Source organism: Sminthopsis crassicaudata, chromosome 4 (genome assembly GCF_048593235.1).
Source record: "Sminthopsis crassicaudata isolate SCR6 chromosome 4, ASM4859323v1, whole genome shotgun sequence".
NCBI lineage: Eukaryota > Metazoa > Chordata > Mammalia > Dasyuromorphia > Dasyuridae > Sminthopsis > Sminthopsis crassicaudata.
This window is the reverse complement of record NC_133620.1, coordinates 63651620-63670892: the sequence shown is the minus strand read 5'-3', so window position 1 is coordinate 63670892 and position 19273 is coordinate 63651620.

The window sequence follows — 19273 nt, the reverse complement described above, 5'->3', positions numbered from 1 at the left end:
AGAGTGATAATTTGATTTCCTCCTTTCCTACTCTAATTCCTTGAATCTCTTTTTCAGCTTTTATTGCTGAGGCTAGAGTTTCTAGTACAATGTTGAATAGTAATGGTGATAGTGGGCAACCTTGTTTCACTCCTGAACAAATTAACATATTATGAAACTGAGTTTGAGAGCAATGAAATGAAATGAGTTAGGAGGTATGATAGAATAAACATTTACCAGGATTTTCCCTTTTTTCATGTAACTCAAGCTAGCTCTTTCCTTAAAAGGCTGTCACTAATATTTGAAGTTTGAAGAGTCGGTAAATATCCCAAAGTTATATGAGTTTCTCTATTGGTCACAGGAGTTTGTATGTTCAAAGGGGAAGGTAGTCCTAATGTACATTTGCTGAGTATCTTTTCTATGCTAGGGCTAAGTAAATCTCCTGATGCAAACTGATGAATGGTCAATTATTTTCTATTCCTTCCAATGTCTAGTTAAACCATCAGAGAACTAGCCTGAGTCAGGCTCAGGTCCTTACAGAAGAGTTCTCTGAGTTCTTCTTGTCCTACACTCACTCATATCACAATCCTGCCTTCATCTTCAATAAGAAATAATAACAACAGCCAGCATTTACATAAAACCTTATAAATATCTTAGTTTATTCTAACAGCTCTGGAAGATTGATACAAGACTTTACAAATATCTCATTTGGCCTGACAACTCTGGAAGACGGTGCTATTAATTTTCCCAGATGAGGAAACTGAGGCAGAGATTAAGTGACTTTCCCAGAGTCATATAGCTAGTTAAGCATCTGATCCAGGATTCAAAATCTCATCTTTCTTACTCCAGCTTCTCCAGTCTATCCGCTGAGCCACCCATCTGCCTTATCATTTACTTGAAGATCTCCAGTGAAAAGGAGTTCATTACCCAACAATAGACTTTGGGAAAACTCTTATCATTAGGAAGCTTTTCTTTACAGTGAGCTGAATTCTATCTCCCTATAACTTCCACTCATTACCTTTAGTTTTGCCTTTGGGATCCAAACTGAAAAAAAAAAAATGAAAAAGACCTATTTTGTCTTCCACATGCATTGCTATTGGCACTCAAGAAAATAATTGATCTGTGAAGCTAGGAGACAGCAGCTGTTGCCAATAATCTCCTTAGGGCGCCAGCCTCTCTCCCATTCTCAGGCTGTTTTGAGCCAAACTATTCCCCTTCCCCCCACCTCTCACCTCCATTCAGGGCTGGTGTTTTAAAATCTGCTCTCATACTGCAGAGCCCATAGTGTTATCTTGACAGACACCTAGAACTTCAGGTGAGCTCTCATGAGGCAGAGCAGTGATGCTCTGAAGAGCCAGCTTACTGGGTGAATTGCCTTGTGAGGCTGTATTTGTGTTCTATATGCCAGATAGCCCTCATTCAGAGAGTTCTGCGAATTTCTGTAAGTCTTAAGTCATAACCTAATCTATAGAGTTTGGGCAGTGATGATGCTGTATCTCTGACAAGTTCTCCTAAGCCATGACCTTTTCCCTAAGGTATTTAGGGGGAGAAGATGTGAGAACATCAAATACAGAGGTCATAGGATCCTAATAGTATCAGTTCCCCAGATACTTCAATTCAGCATCTTTTTTTCGAGGCATTGTGTTATGTGCTGGGATAAAAAAAATAATATTTTTCCCTGAAGAAATTTATATTCTACTGTTATCATAGCCCTTCCCAAATTTACCCCCCAGTCTAGCTATTCCCAGTTCTTTCAACAGATTCTTTAAAAACTCTAAACCATCCTCCACCCTTATTCTGAACTTGGCACTCACAAATATGAACATATCCATATACAAAGAGAATAGAAAAAGAGGATTGTACTTGAAACAATGAAGCTGTTATATGCAGTTTTTTAAAAGGATATAATACATTCAGTGCTTTAGCTCTTAAACTGTACTGCTTGTCTGTTTCCCTCAGAACCTCCTCTTCTGCTCAATGCACTTTTAAAAAATGCTTCATTGATGCTTTTATCATTCTTTTTTTTTTCTTTTTCCTGCCTTAGTATCAATTGATTCTTGTATGGCATAGTTTCAAATTCCCTTACTAAGCTAGCCAGCTTCCTCTGGTGTCCCCTAGTTTGTCAATGCCCCTTCTAAAATGTGGGTCCCAGAACTAGACCCAGTTCCTCAGATGTGGTCTGACTAGGGCAGATTTCATTTATTTTAGCAAACAGGATTTAATTAAACACAGTTCAGAGCTTTTCAATTGCTCTTACTTTCTTACAATTGCTCACACTTTCAAAATTATGGCTACTTATAATGGCAGCCTGTTAGGGGAACCTTATATGAAACCTATGTATATTCTATTTTTCTCAAATTTTGAGTTTGAAGGGGCAAATTGAGGACAGAATCTGAAGGGAGACAGTATGAAAACCAAGTTAACGAAAACAAGTTCTTCTATAATAATTCTATAATAAATAGCAGACAGACAAAATTGTATAGCACTGGCATTGAAGTCTCTGGGCCAGTCTTTTAACTAACATATATTGACTCTTGTGAGCATAGGCAAGTCATACAATCTTTTTTTTAATTAAACCTTTTTATTTTTTTTTTTTTGTTTTTGTTTTTGTTTTCTTTTGTTTTTTTGAGGCTGGGGTTAAGTGACTTGCCCAGGGTCACACAGCTAGGAAGTATTAATTGTCTGAGATTAGATTTGAACTCGGGTCCTCCAAGGCTGGTGCTCTATCCACTGCGCCACCTAGCTGCCCCTAAACCTTTTTATTTTTAAAATACACATAGATAATTTTCAACATTCACCCTTGCAAAAACTTGTGTTCCATTTTTCCCCACCTTTCCCCCACCTCCTCCCCTAGACAGCAAGAAATCCAATGTGCAATTCCTCTATACATATTTCCAAATTATCATGCTGCACAAAAAAATCAGATCAAAAAGGAAAAAAGATGAGAAGAAAACAAAATTTAAGCAACAACAACAAAAAAGTGAAAATGCCATGTTAGTCACAATCTCTTAATGCTTTTTGAAGCTTTCTAAGATGGTGTGTGTGTGTGTGTTTGTGATGGAACCCTTTGGCAGTCTGGCAAACCTTATGGATTCCTTCTCAGAATGATGTTTTTTAATATATAAAATAAAATTAAAAGTATTACAAAAGAAATGCATGTTGAAGTCATAAAAATATTTCAAAAACTAAGTTCATAGATCCTAGACTAATATCTCCTCATTTAAGAACCATAGCTCCAGGTTAGGTGGCAATCTTCATTGAGGAAAAAAGTTTCTTCCTTCATAGTCCTCTATAGCAATGGAATAGGAGGTCCTGGCCCAAAACAAAGGAATAAAAATTATACAGTTTCCTTTGCTATTTTTCCTAGTCCTCTTATGCTTTTGGGTATAGGATTGTGATTTTGTTGGTGTGACGAATTTGCAATGTGAAAACTTCCTGCATTGATAGAGCATAGCAATTGGTCTCTAATTTAATCTTAGAATTTCCTGTGACATTCTGAAGTTGTGATACCCCCCACCTTCATGTAGTTTCTGAAGTAGAACTTGAACTCAAGCCTTTCTGATTCCAAGTCTGATCCTGAAGGGACTATGTTAAATGATTGATTTCCTTTCTAAACTCATAGATTCTCTAACTGTATATATGCAGCAACCATACAAGGTAGGTGATAGACCTTATTATCTACACTTCATAGATAAGAGACATTGCAGAAAGAATACTTGATTTTGAGTCATTCTATTTCATTAAAAATTTTTGTATTAATGTTAATTAAGGAAATTGGACTATTTTTTTTCCTGTTTTTATTCTTCCTGGTTTAAGTGCCCAAACCCATATTTGTGCCATAAAATGATTTTGGTTGGACCATTCTTTACCTAGTTTTTTTTTTCCCCAAAAGAGTTTATTTTATATTGGGATTAGTTTTAAATTATTCTTTAAATATTTGATTTAATTCACTTGTGATTCCATATGGTTCTGGGAATTTTAGCATTAAGGAACACATTATGGCTTGTTCAATTATTTTTTCTAAGATAAGGTTATTTAGTATTCCATTTCCTTTTCTGTTAATTTGGACAGTTTATATCTCTGTAGATGTTCATCTATCTTCATTTAGACTGTCAGTTACTGACATATAATCAGGCAAAGTAACTCCAAATAATTACTTTAATTTCATCTTCATTGCTCATGAATTCACCGATTTTATTTTTAATATTAGTAAATTGTTTTTCTTTTTCTTGAATTAAATTAATCAGTGTTTTATTTTATTTGCTTTAAAAATGAAACCACCTAGTTTTATTTATTAGTATAATATTGGGTTTTTTTATTTTTACATTCAATTTTTTTCATCTCTCCTTTGACTTTCAGGATTTCCATTTTGTTGTTTAATTGTGGATGGTTAGTTTTTTTCTAGCTTTTTTAGTTTCATGCTTAATTCAGTGATCTGATCTTTCTCTCTTTTATTATTGTGTGCATTGAGATATAAAATTTCCTCTACCTACTATATTGACTGCATCCTGTAATTTTTGGAATGCTTTCTCTTGTCATTCTACTTAATGAAATTACTGAGTGCTTTATATAATTAGTTCTTTGACCCACTCATTTAGGATTGGATTCTTTTAGTTTCCAAATAACTTTTAATCTACAGACTTTTATTAAATTTAACTTTTAATGTATTATGGTTTTGAGAGTATATTTAATATTTCTGATTTTCTGCATTTTATTGTGAGGTTTTTATGCCCCTATAAATGGTCAATTTTTGTCAAGTTGTTATGCATAACTAAGAAGAAGGTATGCTCCTTCCTATTTTCATTCAATTTTCTTCAGAGGTCTACTGTATCTAACTTTTTGAAGTTTCTATTTACCTCCTTGATTTCTTTCTTATTTTGTGGATGCATTTATATAACTCTGAGAGAGGCAAGTTAAGGTCCCCTACTAGTATAGTGTCATTATCTATTTTCTCCCATAATTAATTTAAATTTTCCTTTAAGAATTATGATGCTATTCTATTTGGCAGGTTTTATTTATTCTATTATGCTTCTCAACATTTCTGGCATCTCTCTCCTTTCTTACTCTTCTATCTACCATTCATTACTTATGGCCTCAATTATTGAAGAAGTACATTAAGGAGTCTCTCTGACTCCACTTTCTTCCCTCTCCAATCCATCCTCTAGAAGACTGCCAAAATAATCCTCCAAAAATCACAGATATGACCCCATCTTTCTCCTACTCAAGAATCTTCATTGGCTCCTTTTTGGATAAAACAAAAAATAATTAGGTTGGCATTTACAGTCTTTTATGATTTGGTTCCAGTCTATTCTTATTTCATATCATTCTCTTTTACAGAACTAAACCAGTTTACCTGTAGTTAGCTTCTCTGAATTTAGCATTACATCACTAACCCCTTTGCTTTTACATAGGTGGTTCTCTATATTTGGAATGCACTCTCCTTTTATCTCTACCTCTGAGAATCTCTAGGACCCTGTAAGGCAGGGGTGTCAAATGCACCACCATCTGAAGCCCACAACTCTCCTGGGTGGCCTAAACATCATTGGGAAATGCTTAACAAAATTAATAAAAATACCTCTAAAACAAATAATATTACATTTTAAACTAAGTTAATTATGAGAAAAGATTTTTATCTTCCTTACTTTAAGTCCAGTACCCTCTCTACTATAACATTTAGGTCTTCCAGCTCTAAACCCAGTATTATTTTTTTCATTAAATAATACAGATCTCCTTGATTATTAGTATTTTCCCCTGCTGTCCTGGGTGTTACAGTGGTTAGAGTACTGTCTCTGGAGTCACAAAAACTTGAAAAAAGAATTCTACTTCAGACATTTAACTTGCCTCAATTTTAAGATGGAGATAAGAGCACTTAACTCCCAAGATTGTTTTGAGGTTCAAATCATATTTGTAAATTCCTGCTATGATATTCCTGGCATATAGCCGGCACTTTAAAAAAGCTTATTCTCTTCCCTTTTTTAAAAAATAAAGTTGGGATGTGCTGGAACTCACCTACCTTATGGCATAATTGGGATTGCTAAATAAATAATTTTTTTCTAGAATATAGTTCAGATACCACAAAGATGTGGATGATTATATGCAGAAACAGCCATGGCAAAATCATTAAATGCTAATCTTAAGTTTAAAAAAATAATTTCCTATCTATCTCTCTGCATGCTGGATCCCCTAGAAGAATATAAACTCTAAGAGAGCAGAATTTATTTTTCATTTCTGGTTTTTGGATCCCCAATTCCTAGTACAGTTCCTTCTTTGCATGTTGGATTGTCCAGGTGACTTCCAAGATCCTTTCCAGTCCTAAATTCTATGAGGGGATAATAGTCCCCAATCTCATCTCCTAATTCTATCCAAAAGCCAAAATTTGCAGATATAAATGGTTTATCATTAGTGAAGATGTTAGGGAACAGGAAAGGTATGATTTCTTCCCCCTGCCCCATCACCTCCTTGCCTGGTGGGTGAGCAACCAGTAGAAATAAGGATCTATCTGGTGGCATTTTCTCCACATCCTCCTCCTACAGCTGGACTAGAGCTGCCCTCTTGGTTTTAGATGAATGTAAAAGATACCTGCCAGAGTCTCAGATGGGAGATTGTTTAAGAAAAAAGAGATGGTTCCATCATGTGTTAATCTAAGCAGTGGGTAAATATCTGCTCATCTTCCCCAGGAGGGAAACAAAGAGACATAAAGGTAAGGTTTTATGGAAGGAGCCGCACTTTAAGTAGGCAGCTCCGAGGTACTTAATGCAGCTCCTTGCAGTGAAACAGGAAGGAAATGGGGCTTCTGAGAATTTCTGGTGAAATCTAAACCTCCTTTTAAATAGCATAGAGACATTGTGACAGTGAGGGGGTAACTTTTGAGGTTTGCTGGTTCTTTGGATATCAATGGAATCCCTACTTCTTTACTCCTTCCTCATCTCCATCATCTCCCACAGGGTAGGGACCATGCTATGAGGAATTTGTTTAGAATCTTTAACTCTTTCTGGACTTCAGATGTTCACTCTTTCTTTTAGAGGCAAATGGAAATTTAAAAAGTGAATGGGGTCAGGAAAAAGGAGGCAGGATTGATTAACATTTAAAGCAGTAAACTTTTTTTTTCTAGAACAATGATTTCTAAACTTTTTTATCACACACTTCTATAAGTAAAAAAATTTGAGTTTGTATCTTCTGTATATATGCATATATATATACAGAAATAGATAGAGACAGACAGGGGATGTATATATATATATATATGTATATATATATATACATCCCCTGTCTGTCTCTATCTATTTCTGTATTAACAATTATATACATTATAAAGCTTATAGAAAAAGAAATTTTAAGAAGATAGATGATGAAATGATATTTGCTAGTTGAATCAATATGGACTCACTGGACTTTAATGTCTAGGGAGGGTCACATGGTCAGACCTATACTTTAGAGTCACATGGTCAGACCTATACTTTAACAGCTTTATAAAGGATGGAATGGAGTGGGGAGAATTTGAGAAAGAGTTGTGCTTTTGCAAAAGTACATTTAAGAAATGATGAGCATCTGGATCAGGCTAGTGCCTAAAGAAAAGTGAATAATTTATGCAATAACAAAACTGTAAATTGAAACAACTTTGAAAGACTGAAGAACTTTGAGAACCTCAGGGACCAAACATAATTCCAGAGGATTAATGATGAAGCATGATAACTACTTTTTGAAAATGAGGTGGTGAACTCAGGATATAGAATATGACATTTTGGGGGTATGACCAACCTGGGAATATATCAACATAAATGTATATACATCATACATACACATGTATCAATGCACATATATATATATACATATGTGTATTGATATTATTATAATGCATATGTGTACACTGGTGTGTCTTTTTGTATATGTGTATGTTATGCATATGTAAATGTATGTAACAAGGATTTTGTTTTTCTTTTTAATAGGAGTGGTAAGGAAAGGAGATAGAGATTAATTGAAAAAAAAGCAAATCAAAAGAAGAAAGAAGGATATGGATACAAGAAATTGAGATACAAGTGACATAACTCATCACCTTATCAGAAGAGGGCAAGTATGGGATAGAGGGTGGTTAATGTGGAAGTTTTTAACTTAGCTGACCAGAAATGTAGTAACACCTGTTATTGGCCAGAACTCTGAATTTGAAACAAGGAATCTTACAAGATGTTAACTCCGTGGAATTGATAGAAACAATGGTTATTTAGCATGGTGCTTAATAAATTCTCTAGTTCAGAACATGTACTTAGTATTTAATATAGTTCTACAAGATTTATACCTAAGAGAGCATATAAGCTGGGACAAATTCAGCTAGGTTCATTCAGAGGCCAGAGAACACAGAAGGCTGGAGGACGAAGCACAAACGCTTGGACTATTCATTTCCATCTTCATCAGCATTGTGGTGGCAGGCCTGTCCTCCTTAGCTTCTCCACTGAAACCAAGACTCCTGAAGGCCTCTAAGAAAGCTGCCCAGACCAGGCAAGGAGACAATAAAGGATTTGGACTTTAACACCTGGCTACTCTTGGGATGATTACTCTGACTGAAATGAAGGCTGCTCCCAACACCCCTAGAGACCCTAAGAAAAATGAAACAAGAGAACATTACAAAATTTTTTGAGAGAAAAAGGGAAATTTGGAAGAAGGGATAGGGTTTTTTTTTTAAGATAAAGATAATGGAATAAGATCTTTGATGAATATTGCAACTCATCTAAGCCTTTCTCACTTGTGCAACTTACAATGTCCTATCCAAAATGCAAAGAAAGAAGAATGAGCCTTTTTTACCTGTTTCTGCCCTGAGCAACAAGTCTACCTACCTCCAAGTGACAATTGCCACAAAATTTCCCCCAAAGTCACCTGGCAGTAACTGATGGGAAATGGAATGCAAAGGTTAGGTCTCTATAAATTGGCTGGGAATTCTCTTGAGGAACCAATTCCTAAGTAGAGAGGTGAGGCAATTAGAAATATGAATATTAGGAGAAAGTAGAATGTTGAAAAACTAGGGTAGATGTGGTTATACTGGAGATTGTCTATCAAGAGGAGGATGAGATGTGACATTTTCCAATCTTGTCTATGACTTTGCTCTAACTTTGGAGATCATTGCTCTGAAATATATGTGTGTGTGTGTGTGTGTGTGTGTGTGTGTGTGTGTGTGTGTGTGTGTATATATATACATATATATATATTATATATATTATATATATATAAATCTAACCTTCTTACTTTATACTTTTCAACTCACAAGAATTTATTCTGCATCTTACTGTGTAATTCTAAAATAGTAGCAATAATCTTCTTGCTTTATACTTTTCATCCTATCAATCCATCCATCAAACAACCATTCTGTCCAGAGGTTTTCTTGGCAAAGATGCTACAGTGGTTTGCCATTTACTTCTCCAGTGGATTAAGGGAAACAGAAATTAAATGGCTTGCTCAGGCTCACACAGCTCACACACACCTGAGGTTGGATTTGAACTCGGATCTTTTTAACTCCAACACTAACACTCTTATCCACTGAACCACACACCTAGTGGTGTGACACTGGGCAAATCACTAAGGTTGGTCTTAATCCAGTGGAGAAAGAAATGGCAAACCATTCCAGTGTCTTTGCCAAGTAAATTCCCATAAAGTATGGTTCACAGTCTCATAGAAGAGTCAGAACATGTCTGAATGACTGAACAGCAACAATAAGAAGACCACAAAAGTGATAGTCTCTATCCTCAGTGAGTTTGTATGTGTGTAGACATATATATATATATACATATACATATATATATATGTGTGTGTGTGTATGTATACATTCTTCATGTGTGTATAATATATATAATGTTTATACATAGAGGATGTGATCAGATGTGTATGAAGAAATTGAGGGAATTGAAGGGGTTAGAAAAGCAAATGGTGGCGGGAATTCAGTGAACCACACTGATTCCATCTTGTAACTCAATTCTGGGGTAGCTCAATTCCCTTCCTATTTAATTATGGATCTCGTCCAAATTCTGTCTTGTGAGAAAAGTTTATTCAATTGTGGGAATTGGGAGAAACCTTTATTGCATTGTTTGAACCTAGCCTTACATGACTGGGAAACTGTACTATTTCTGTGTTCTGTTTAGAGACCCTTAACTAAGGACCTAGGTTATGCTGACCAGAAATCTGGTTAGAGCCTAAGATCATTGCAAGGAGTTCTCTCACAATTGTACATGTTAGGCAGCCCATATGTTTTATCTGAAAAATGTCCCCATATTGATCAATCATTTATTGTTTCCATGTTTCTTTCATTGTTTACAGACACCTGGGGGAGTGGGACCTCTTTTGTTTTTGGATTCAGGGAATCATACCTCTTCATTCTCCCCTTCCTAACTTCAAAAGTCCCTAATTTTTCATCCAATCCAAAATCAAATTACATAATGTTGTATTATTGCCTTTTAATTAATTGGCCTTATTTCATCAATTGTTTTTAATCTATAAAAAATCTGTGCCCCTATGTATTTGGGTTTTGGGTCTAAATTGGGGAAGGAAGTCTAGTCCATTTGTTGAGCAATTGGCATACATTGCTTAATAAGGTGAGATGCTTGGAATCTTGAACCTTTTCTTTCTCAGTCATTTCATGGATCCAATTCGTTATATACATATAACGTGCATATGTACATTATATACATATATATGTATATATATATATACATATATATATATATACATATGAATATACAAGGTAATTTTAGGGAGACATTAGCAACTGGGGAGCATTTAGAAAAGATTAATATAAAAAGTAGTATTTGAACTGAATCTTCAAAGAAAACAAATTCCAAAAGTTGGAGTTTAAAAGAAGTGCATTTCAGGCATAAGTGCAATCTGGGCAAAGATCCAGAGATGGGAAATAGAATATCTTGTGTGGGAGAGAACAAGAAGACTTTTTAAACCGAAGTATAAAATAATAGGAAAGGGAGCAGTGTGAAATAAAGCTGGGAGCATAGGTTGGAGCCAGGTTGTCAAAGGCTTTAAATGACAAACAATAGAGTAGATATTTGATACTAGAGGTAATACGGAGCCAGTTATAGGATTATATGATTGCATGTACCTTGATCCATCTGGGTACTTCAGCTCTGGTACACTGAAGCAGCTAGGGAATGCAATAAATGGAGTACTTGATCTGGAGTTTGGAATACCTAAATTCAAATTCAGCCTCACATATTCATTAGTGTGTAACCCTGGGATACGCCTTAATTTCCTCATCTGCAACATGAAGATAATTAACTCAGAACTTTCAGAGCTGTTGAGGACCAACTGGGATAATATATCTAAAGTGCTTTGTACACCTTAAAGCATTATAATAAATGCTTGTTACTATTCCCATTGTTATTATTATCACCTTCTACAACACCTTTGAACTTCTATATGCCCAGTAATTTGCCTAATATCTTGAGCATAAAATACAAAATCTGTAGCCTGGCATTTAAAAGTCTTCACAATATGATTCCCATCTACCTTTTTGGGGGGTTTCATTTCATATTCCTTCCCATCATGTAATCTCTATTCTAGTCAAGTTGGTCTGCTAGCTATTTCCTATACATGAAATCCAATCTCCTGCCTTTATATTTTTGCACAGTGGGTCCTTCATGCTTGGAAAACAATTCTTTATCTTTATCTGAGAATTTCTGGTTTTCTTCAGAGCACATCTCAGCTGGCATTTCCTAACTGAAGTCTCTTCTGATTTCCCCCTCCCCTACCATACTCAAGTGGTAATATTCTCCTTTTGTGTTTACTTTCTATAACATGAATATACTTTGAATTTTCCCATTTGTTTATTTGTTAAATTCCCATAGAATTTATGATCTTGGAGAATAAGGACTCTCTGTATGTGTATATGTGAGTGTGCATGTACATGTATGGGTATGCATATGTGTTGGTAATGTCAAGATCTTGCACACAGTAAATACTTAATAAACAACAATGGCATTGCATTAAATTGAATTAATTTTTTTAATTTCTCAGTTTTTTTCTCAGTTAGATTAGGAGGTTGCAGTGCAGTGAGAGATATAGTGAGCCTCAAAATATAATTTATTACAGGACAAGAATAAAAGGGAGTTTCAACCAAGATCATCTCTTCAGTGAAAAGAATATTATATCTGGAGTTAAAAGGACCGGAGTTAGAATCCTTTTTCTACCAGTTCTCATGGGCCTCAGTTTCCTCACCTGTAAAGTGAAGGGATCAGACTAGATATCCCAGTTTTCAACCTTTGGTTTCATGAACTAAAATCCAATGACCAGTCCACTCAGACATAAATTCCATATGGAGTCTCTTATGGAAGTATATCTTATAACCAGTGGGTGGCACTGCTAGCCATTAGCCGGATCACCTTGACTAGGTAGGGTAACAAATTGGGTGAGCCCATGTTCATCTGGATGATTATGATGCTCCTCTGAGAGAAGTCTGAGGGACTCTGAACCAGGTCTTGCCTCTTCTTTAATGATATGGACTCAGGTTCTGTCACTTTTCCATGTAATGTTTTATTGCAGGAAGGGTCTCCGTATTTGGCAGCAGTTAACTCACTTCTCATGATGCTTGTTTTATATGTTGTACTTGATCCCATTTTAGAGTACATACGATGTAAGTGCTCCTGTTCCAACTTTCTTGCCAATACCAATTCAGCTGGAAACTGACCCCCATAACCATGGGAAGAAATGTAGAGCCTCTGTTTCATTCTACTCCTAGGACCACCCCCCCCTTTTTCAATGGGCATAGGCTGGACCCTTTCAATTTCTCCCCTACCCCACTGTGGGATAGAGAAAGTTGGTCATAAAACTTAATTGAGAATGGAATAGCCAGCTCCAATCCTTCTGATAAGATGGAGTGAGAGAGACTGATCATTCATCCTGCCACAACACTCTTTAGACTTCCCCACCCCTCAATCTGACTACCAGGACTTTCCTTTGTCTTCAGATGCAATATCTTATATGTATTATTTCAATTAAAGGATGAGCTCTTTGAGAGCTGGGGTTGCCTTGATTTTTTTTTCTTTCTTTGAATATATCTATATGTGCATACATACATGCATATATATATATATATACATATATATGTATATATATGTATATGTGTATATATATGTATATGTGTATATACATATATATATATGTATATATATATGTATATGTGTATATATATGTATATGTGTATATATATATATATATATATATATATAATTTCTTTCCTACTCCCCCCCACCCAAGTCAAGTGATTCTGATCATGGCTCCTTTTCACCCACAATAGCTTTGTCTTGTCCCTTCTGCTTGAACAATCTCACTTGGTATTGGGCAGTCAAAGGCCAGATACATCTAACACAGAAGAAGAGGGGTGAAGGTCCAGAGGGCACTAAACTGAGTTGTAATGTCTCATTATAACCTAGCCCCTGGTGATGAAAAGCTAACAGATTGACCTATGGTTTATCAGGGCATCCTTTAACTTTCTTGCAGAAGCATTAATTTTTTAATCTACTAGTGACCCATAGGCAATGCTGTTTATAAGAAAATCTCCAGTAAAGAATAAGCACATTTGACTCCCCACTCTCCCCTGCCTTGAATCTGCAGTCTGAATAGAAAAGGGTAGCAAGTGCCTTTGGATCTTAAGATTTCTTGAACTTTGTTCTTTCTCTATTGAAAAGGTCTAGGTTTTAGGCCAGAAATGGTGGCTGTCAGGAAGTGGAATTGGTGAAAAGGAACATGTTAAGGGTCTTCTTTGGCTTTAGAGGTGCAGAGAATCTTAAAGATCATTTAATCACCTAATGCCTACCCACATTTTCAAAAGAAGGAAACTGACATATAAAGAAATGACTCCTCAAGGTCATTCAAACTAATAAATAGCAGAGTAAAGATTTCACAACAGGTCCTCTAACTTTAAAGTCAATATTTTCCCCAATGTCTCAGGATGATTCTTTGTGGTACCTTGTATAAGGTGGAATTATAGATTTTCTTTTATGAGACATGGCAGGGTAGATTCATGCATTTATTAAGCAAATATTATGTGACAGACACTATGCTATGTGCTACAAAGATAAAAATGAGACATTTTATGGGGGCAGGGATAAAAAGTGGGAAAAGTGTACATAAAGCAAATACAAAATACCTACAAAGAAATTTGAGGTAGCAGTAGAGGACACTAGCAATTGGGGGAACCTCTTAGGAAGTCTTTATTAGTACTCCTTAATCCTACAAAAGTGCTAGTACTTTCCCTTCTGAGAATATCTTCCACCTACTCTTTGTGATGCTGTGTGGGAAGGAGAGATCCCTTTTGCTCCGAGAGATGCAGGTCCAAATGTGAAAGAATTTGTGAACCCAAAGTTTGTGACAAAAGGAAGTTTTTATTTTTCACTAAGAAACTCTTAGCTGACAGATCTCTTGATGAAGAGATTTGTAAAGAATGAGTTAACAGAAATCTATTTTATGAGTAGATCTTGGTGGGCAGTTTGAGCTGATTATCAGACCAGGATCTCCCAATTGAACGAAAATCACTTTGAAGGCCTTTTTTCAGAATTTAGAGTTTCCTGAATGGGAATCTGGCTACCCAAAAGATCAATGGGGGTGATTTGCCCAAGATTTCCAATTAAATGATGCTGCTTAATCTTAGGGAAAGGTTTATCTGGAAAATATGCCTTCTCTCAGACTCTCTGGAGTCTGAGGGCTCCAATCTCCCTTCTTTTACAGATTAAAGGGGATACAGTTTTTATAGATTAAAGGGGACATCATTTCAAGCTTCACCCATGCCATCTGCTTATCTTGTGTATGTGTGTGTGTGTGTATTTGTATTCATATGGTGTCCCTTATTAGAATGTAAACTCCTCAAGGGCAGAGCTGGGTTTTTTGTTGTTGTTTTTTTTTTGGGGGGGGGGAATGTGTTGTTTTCTTGATATATTTATCTTTTAACACAGTTCCTAGCACACAGTAAACACTGTGTTGGTTGCTTGAGTGAATCAAGAAAGGCATTTTGTAGGAGGTAGGTCCTGAGATGAAATCTGAAGGGAACTCTGTGGTTTCATGTCACATTGCCAACTACTCCAGCTCTATCACACAAGTGTTTGCTCTTATGCCTCTCCAGTCCTTGTGGAAATCTACCCTTCCTAATTCAACTCATCAAAGACCAAGAGGATCTCTTCAGGAAATAATCCTTTTTTTTTTTTTTTTTTTTTTTTTTTTGAGGTGAAAACCTCTATATTCAAATTGGTGGAATATTTACTCTAGATAGACTTGAGTCCTGCTGGAATTCCACAAACCACGAATTCTTAAACAGACATTTATTAAGTACTTTTTGTATTCAAAGCACTGTCCTAAACCCTAGAGAGATTTATACTTTTGATAAGACATAGCCCCTAACTTCATCCAGCAAATCCTTTAGTAGAGTCTAACTGTGGTTCTTATTCTTGGCTACTGTAATTACATTTCCCTTCAATTTACTGTCTGCAATTGCTTTAATTATGCTACCATCCCCAAACTGGTACAACTGTTTCTCCCTTCCCCCTCCCCTCTTCTATAGGTAGTCTTTTCTCAGTGGCAGGTGAAATTAAATGATCTCTGGGGGGTCTGTAACCTGTGATCCTCCAGAATCCCTGAGAGGCTTTTGAAGCCTGATCTTTGAATCTCTGACTATAAATAATGCCATTTGCCTAATTACTAATGCAGTTTCCTTTTCCCTGTGTGTAAGTGAGAGAGATGAATCAGAGTTCCCAGGTTGTGCTGCTTACCACTGACTTTAATGTTTGGTCACGAAGCCTTCCATCATTGGTGAATGGCCCTAGGAAACCCATCTGGTAGAGCTGGGGCATGGGAGCTATGGGAAATGAAACTCTTCTGAAATCAGAATTGCAGAATTAGGAACAGGGAAACTAAAATGACTGATGTGTTAATTCTCCTTTGTGTTAATTCTCTCCTCCTCCCCCCATTCCCCATCATTTTAATTTGGTCTAGTAAAACTAAGTGTGGTGTATGGTGTTGTGGGGGTGGAGATAGGAGGAAAGAGGAACAGATAAATGATTGAGGAAGTGTTTAAAGGGAATATAGAGAGAGACCTTTAGAAGAAAATACTGACTATTAGACTGAAGCTCTTTCTTTTGGAAATTAATAGCAATTAGCCCCCTCAGACAATACCCCCAAAACTCCAAATTCTCTTTATAATACTGAGAGTGTGTAGGTTAATTGCTGCTGCTAATAATAATTTACATTTATCTAGTGCTTCAAGGCTCAGAATTATGAGGAAATCATTCGGGTAAGTATCATTTTTTTTTCTTATAGATGAAGTTACCGAAGTTGAGAGGTCAAATTACTGGCCCAGAGACACACAGCTGGCAGTAGCAAATTGGGAATGGAAATTTAGGTAAACTTGGTGTGCTAGAAATCGATTGAGAAGTAGCAAATGGAAAAAACTCCAAACCTGGACTCCACTAGTGATGCTGTATGTCTGAGGTTAATTGTAGCTAACAATAATATGATATTTTAAACTTTACATTCTTTATTCATCTTAATCCTAATAAAAATCCTCCGGGAGGTAGGTTCTATTATTATCCCTGTTTTAGAGATGAGGAAGTGCAACTAGGTGGCACCATAGTGCACGGCACACTGAGTCTGGCCTTAGGAAGACATATTTTCGTAAACTTCAAATTTGACTCAGACTTCACTGGCTGTGTGATTTTGAGAAAGTCACTCAATCCTTTTTGCTTCAGTCTCCTCAAACTGTAAAATGAATTGGAGAAGGAAATGGCAAACCACTCCAGCATATTGTCCTGGAAAACTCCTAATTGGGGTCATGAGGAATCAGTACTAATATGACTAAAAAGAGATGAGGAAATAGACAAGAGATAAAGAGGGTTGACTTGGATTATTCAGCTATTAAGTATCTGAGGCAGGATTTGAATTCAGGCCTTCCTGAAACTAAGTTTAGTGCTCTATCCACTTTTTTTTTTTCCAGTTTCCAAATTTTATCATATTTTGTTTGAAATTGAAATGTATCTTTTTTTTGCAATCCAAAATCGTTACCTGAAGTTTGCTTTCTAGGTTTTCTTGGTGTGTTTATATTTTTCCTATTTTTTTTAATACTTTAGCACAATTTGGGGGACATTCAGACTGTCTTAGTGCAAATAAAGACAGAGGAGTGCTAGGTGGTACAGTGGATAGAGCACCAGCCCTGAAGTCAGGAGGATCTGAGTTCAAATCTGGCCTCAGATACTTAACACTTCCTAGATGTGTGACCCTAGACAAGTCACTTCATCCCAATTGCCTCAGCAAAAAAAAAAAAAAAAAAAAAAAAAAAAAAGTCAAGAGAGAGATTTTCCTTTGTGCAGCCAATTCTGAGCATTTACAACTTGGTTTTGGCTGTGGGTATCTTTAAAGTCTGTTTTTGACATTCACAATTGAACCATATTAGGAAAGGTGCCTTGATGAAGAGAGATCATGAAAAGTATCACCTGGCATATTCTGTTCCCTGTTGACTTATCTTCCTTTCTAGGTCACATCAGGAGTTGTGGTTGGACCTGTTTATCAATCTTTTCTCAGAACTTCTGGCCCTGATCTAAAAGCCTCAGGTGCTTTCCCAATGTCCTAATGATAGAAACCATTAGTAAGACTGAGAGCCAGCAGTATCTGATATCCTTTGAGATGGTCCTAATTATTTGCTTTTTGAGATTAAATTGTGGCCAAACTTTTTAACTATATCCAGAGTAAAAATTAGTGTGGGATCATTAAAGCTTTGCCTCATGATGGTGACAAGTACAATGGAGTGACTGTCTTTAACCAGGATGTACTGCTTGGGAACTACTATGGAATCAATCAATTAATCAATAAATATGTATTAGGTATCTACTATGTTCCAGGTACTGGGTGAAAGGTTCAGGGGTAATGGCAGGGGAACATTGGCCTTGAGGAATGCCTAAATTCTCTCTCTCTTTTTTTGTTTCCCAAGTAAATTTTCTCCAGATCCTAGATTTTCCCATTTTAACTTTGCCAGTATATTAATGATTACATATATTTTGTCAAGAATGGCAAATGCTGCCCTAAGTGATCTCGTCTCTATTATGTTCAATTATAGGAACCACATTTTAGGAAGAATCTTGATAAATTGGAGCATGCCCAAAAGAAGGGTGGAAAAGAGTTTTTGATTATCTTATCTGAGGAATGACTGAAGGAACCAAAGATGCTTTGTCTATACAAGATTTCAGGGAGACATGAGAGCCATCTTTAAAGGTTTATCATGTGGAAAGAACTAGACTTCTTCTTCTGCTTAACTCCAGAGGATAGAATTGGAAACAGTGAATAGAAGTTAGAATGACAGAAAGAGAGAAAGAAGGTGATAGAGGAAGAGATATAACTATAGGGAGACTAGTGTGTTAATTTGACTGAAGGATATATAAAAGACTACTAGTTTTGCTACTTGAAGATATGGATAAATTAGATAGAAATGTGAACACTATGTGTTTTTATAACTATATTTTATTTCTGTTTTAGCTTCTTTTGGCACTAATCTGGAAAGATCTTGGGATCAAAATATGTCTTATCACTCTAGTCCTGTAGATTTTTGTGGAACATATTTTCTGAATTAGATTTTGAGGATATAGGCTCATAATCAAGAATCAAATGGGAGGTAAAAGGAATTTTAATCATACATCAGCTATTTTTATGGGACCCATGGAACTTAAGCATCAGACAAAGGCAGCCAAAAAATGAATTTAATTTAAGCCTAAAGATATTCTGCTGATTTGTTGTTTTTTTTTTCATTTTGTTTTTTTTTTTCAGGGTTGGGGGTGCTCTGTTGCTGGATAAAGAGGTTCATGGCTTTGGTTATGCACAGCTTTAATCTATCCTTGGCAAGGGAAGGCTTGCTAGCCTCTGCATCCCTTTAGATAGGAACAGATAAAGCAACAAATGATCCTGAAAACAGGAAGCATAGGAACTAGCAACAGGAAACAATAAATTGATCACAAAATCAACTGGGATAACCATCAAAGACAATATGGCTTTCATCAGAAATTACACAATGAGTAGTAGCAAGTAAAGATTTGGCATTCAGAAGACTCTATCATTCCATAATACTGTAGGGTATCAAGTAGACTTTGGACTAGTTGACCTCTGAGGTCTCTTCTTACTCTGAGATTCCAAATTTCTCTGATGAATTATACTTTCTAATGGCTTGAGATCAATGACCCTGATTATTTTTCCTTTTCTTTTTGTCTGCAAAAGTCTGAATTAATCAGCAACTTTCTCTGGGTTTGTGGTTGTCTGTTCAGTGGAGGGCTGGAGAGGA